This window comes from Musca domestica, unplaced genomic scaffold (genome assembly GCF_030504385.1).
Source record: "Musca domestica strain aabys unplaced genomic scaffold, Musca_domestica.polishedcontigs.V.1.1 30, whole genome shotgun sequence".
NCBI lineage: Eukaryota > Metazoa > Arthropoda > Insecta > Diptera > Muscidae > Musca > Musca domestica.
The window spans coordinates 11,454,341-11,459,187 of NW_026712300.1; positions in this window are offsets into that span (position 1 = coordinate 11,454,341).

Consider the following 4,847-nt stretch of genomic DNA (forward strand, 5'->3'; position numbering starts at 1 on the left):
CTTTTATTTAAATTTGATTAATTACTTTACAACCGCTTTATTCGTCTGCGTAACTAAGACTGCTCGTTTGCAGTCAATCCAATTCCCATCAGAACTCTAAAATGGTTTCATTTGGTATCGTGGGAAACGCACCGATAGGTAAAGGTGTAATTGGACCCGATGCGCGTGCAGTGTTTGGTCAGTGGTTCGATTTGGCGCGTGTAACAGGGAAATGCTGACTTCGCTGATTAAAGTTGGTCGGCAGCATTGACAATGTTCTTAACTCCTCTCTCCTTAAAAATCTGCGTCCCGCAGATCACATGCGTAGGGGGGTTCATAGTTGGTGGCAACAGGACTGTTGGCAAGTTCAATTTCTTTGTAATTTTATACCACAGAATTCCTATGCTGATAACGGCTAATATCAAGATCTTCAAGATTATTTCTTTGAGGACATCCTTCAATACGACGATTTGGTTCAAGGTGTTCTGTCCAATTAGGTCGTTTTTTCTGCCGCTGCTGATCTGGTTAATTAAGTCAACGAGTTCGTTGGTTTTTCGAATTACGTCTCTCGTTGAATTTAGAATGTTTTCGTTGACTTTGTATTGCTCGTTATTATTTCTGATAATGGCATCTTGGCTGCTCAGCACACTATTCCAATCCGTAGCATCTGGGTTTCCGGCTATCCATTTCCACGCTGAGCCGATCCAGTCTATAGATCTCTTCTGCTTTGAAGTGTATCTTAACTCCTGCAGCATGTTCTTAATCTCGGTAAGTTGGTAGTCTATCATATGCTTATTTTGTGTTGGTGGCATCCGCGTCTCGACCAGTGAAGAAATTTCCTCGGCAATTTTGGCGTAATCCTGAAGGTGTATAACGTGGACCAAGTTGAAACTTCCATCTATAACCCACGCGCTTCCCACTCGAATGGTCACTATCGGGACATCATACTGATAAATTTGTGCTCCATGCAAAGTATATATGGCAAAGCCTGCCAGAAGGATGAATGTTTCCCATAAAAGCATGTCTCTGTAATATAGTAATGGCGTTGGTTATGGTAGTAGGGGTTAGTAGAAAGGCAAAGCCCTTTTTTGTTTTTTTTTTATGTTAGTTTTTTATATTTGTATTAGTTAATTATGGAAAAATTATTTTTCAGCATATATCATTTTTTTCCTTTTTTTAGGAAATCAACAGAATGGAGGACTTTTATGTCCATATTTAGATTTTTTTGTAGTATATTATAAGATTTTTTCTTTTTAATTTGTATGCCTCAGCATATTTCATTTTTTTTTCCTTATTGTTAGGAAATCCAAGTAATGGAGGACCTTTTCGTCCGTATTTAAAATTTTTGTGCATTTCTTTTAATTTTTATACCTTTTTTTCTTTTTTTTATTGGAAATCCAGTGAATGGAAGTGCAACATTTTACTTAATTTTTTGCAGGTTTTTAATGTGAGCCTTGTGTATCCTTTTACCACTCACCGTGCGAACTGTCACCTTATTGTCTTTGTCCACAACTTCTTTCTTATAAACTGGCTTATTTTTACCATTTATGTTTTTAATTCTGACAAAAACGTTGAACGTTTCATATTCATGCGTTTATTTTGTTCTTTTGCATTTCTTTTTATAAGATTTTTAAGGTCTCTATTTATGCTTGAACGTGCTTCTATTAATTTATCAAAATCTGATGTTTTCAATCTGTTAAAAAATATATCACTCGGCCTTTGCCCTATAACTGAATGTATGGTGTTATTATACCTATCCACCTATCAACGTTAATTGGGACTTCCATGTGGGGTATAAGGTCAGAAGCATCCTGATCTGCACTGTGTGTTGTTGAAGCTGTAGATTCAATATCCTCGTTTCCAATCTCCAAAACTATTACTGTACCTTCTGATGCTGTTCTTGTGCATTCCGAATCGCCTTCGCTAGCAGTTTCCGTAGATGTCTCACTGATATGGTTGATACTTATTTTTAATCTAGAGAGAGCGTCAGCCACGAAGTTTGATCTACCAGGCTTGTAGATCAACTCGTGATTATACTCTTCTATACGTGCTTTCCATCGTTTTAATTTGGAGTTAAAGTTCCTATTACCCAATGCGTAGGTAAGAGGTTGATGGGCTGTATATATCTTTATACTCTTAGCACCGTATAGATAATTTCGTAAATTATCAAGTACCCATACAATGGCTAGCATCTCTTTCTCGTTTGTTGCATACGCTTCTTCAGTTTTATTTAGTGAACGAAATGAAGCAATCGGTCTATCCTTACCGATTTCACCTTGTGAGAGGACAGCACCTATAGCATAGTTTGAAGCATCCGTTGTAAGGTTGAATGTCTTATCAAACTCTGGGAATGCTAAAACCTCCGCTGATGTTAAAAGAGTCTTTAGCTTTTGGAAAGCTAGAAGTGCGTCATCTTGTAAGGTTATAGGTATTTTCCTAGACTGGTTAGCTTTGACTTGGCATTTTCTCCTCTGGTCAGGTTTGTCAAAGGTTTCGCCACCTTTGCGTAGTCTTTAACGAACCGTCTATAATATGACGTCATCCCTAAAAATGATTTTAGCTCCTTAAGGTCACTTGGGGGTAAGATGTTCTCTATAGCATGGATTTTTTTCGGATCCGGTTTTATGCCATTCGCACTCACAATATATCCTAGAAATTCAACTTCCGTTTGCATAAAGTGAGTTTTTTCAATATTAACTCTTAAGTTTGCGTCATCGAGCACTCCAAAAACTAAATCAACGTTATCCAATAGTTCTTTTTCACTATTACCAAACACGATGATATCGTCTATATAGACGTAGCAAATCTTTCCAATTTAATTTTTTAGAACGTCATCGATCATTCTCTGGAAGACTGCCGGAGCATTCTTTAATCCAAAAGGTAAACGTAAAAATTCAAATTTACCGTTCATTGTTGAAAATGCAGTTTTCGGTATATCAGATGGTTTCATTGGAATCTGATGAAATCCAGAAGTCAAATCTATTGTTGTAAAATATTTGGCGTTACCAAGACTTGCCAACGTAGCGTTAATGTCGGGTATGGGGTATGTATCCGGTATAGTTACCGCATTAAGTCTCTTATAGTCAATGACCAATCTAAATTGTTTCTCACCATTGAGTTTAGATTTTTTTGGTACTATCCAAACTGGGGAGTTGTCAGGACTCTTAGATTGACGTATTATTCCCTCGGACAACATTTCATTAATTTGTTTATCAACTTCCTCCCGCATAGCGGCTAGGTATGGATAACTTTTGGTATAAATCGGATCTGATGTAGTTGTCCGTATCTCCGCTCTAACATTCGTTGAAACTGCTTGACTCTTGTCTATTGGTTCAAATAAATTCTTGTACTTTTCCAAAAGTTGGCTAATTCTTTTTCGAGTATCAGCCGATACCGAATCGTCTAATACATAATTAAGAGAATTGCTGAATTTAGCCTTTAGCGGAATTCTTATTGTATTTCTAATGGTGAGAATATTTTCTTTCCTATCAATTACTGCATCAAGTTCTTTGAGACAGTCGTCACCTATAATTCCATCAAATGTCTTAAGTCCTGGCAAAATATAACATATAATGCTATCTAATATTCCAAACCTAGAAAAGAATTTACCCGTTATTTTTTTAGTTATGCTAATTTCACCACCCGCCGTATTAACCACTAGTGGTTTACTTAGGGGTATACTTCCGGCAGACAAGTCTGGGCTACAAAAATTGTTGTTCGAGCCGGTGTCGATCAAAAATTGTAATGTTTTATTTCTACGGTCTACATATACTATGTAGGGTAGGCTCGATGGCCTTCCTCCATAAAATTCTGTTCATTCATATCGCTATTGACATTGTCGGTCGGTGTTTCCTCACTCATATCCGGATTATCAAGATCCTCGCAATTAGCCTCTAAATGGAAAAGACGCGCCTGTTTGTCCCTATTATGATCTCTCAGTATAATTTCCTTTTTCGGGTTGCCTGGGCCGATTATATAATTAATATTCCTAGATTGTACGGAACGGTCTACTTCCATAGGCTCGTATTTGATCTGTTGTTTCTTAGGGTATGGCACTGGCCTATAATTTGGGTTGTAGTCATAATTAATATTCCTTGATGACCAGTTATTGGGCTTGAAGTTATTCGTCAGTTTATTATGATTATTGTAATGTCTAGGTGGTCGAGCTGGTGGAGAGGGAGATGTCTCCGTTTGTCGGACTGTTGACTGCATCTTTCTATATGTTCCTGAATGTAAAATATTGTTCCTCATTGTCAAATTCTGTAACTCAAGACAAGCTGAATATGCTTCAGGTAATGTCCTTGGCCTTTGTATGATTACCATTCTAGACAGAGCTGGGTTAAGTCCTCGTATAAATATATCTAATGCTCGGTTTCTGTGAGTTGATATCAAGGCACTAATTGTTTCTTCACTATATGACTCCGTTTTTATCTTATTTATTATCAATGACAACTGATTATTCACAGTTGAATAGAATTCATCTACCTTCGAAGATCCCTGAGAGAGTTGATTGAGCTGATGTTCCAACGTCTGAACATCCCTTTTGTCAGCGAAGTGCAAGGATAAAATTTTTTTCACATTCTTCCAGTCACTGTCAAAAATATTGTACGAAACTAGCGCCGTATCCGCCTCGCCAATAACCTTTTGCCTGATACTTTGCATGATAGTCCTGTATATTGGTTTATCTTTTACTATTTCAAAATCTTTAAGGACCATCTCCACAGAGTGAACCCAAGACACATACTGCAGTGGGTTGCCGTCAAAAGTGCGCAACTCTTTAACGCTATCTGGTAGTCTACATATCGATTTTAAGTCCTCCTCAGTTCTGGGTACTGCTAATGTGTGCACCACTTCTTCGGTAGTCGAAG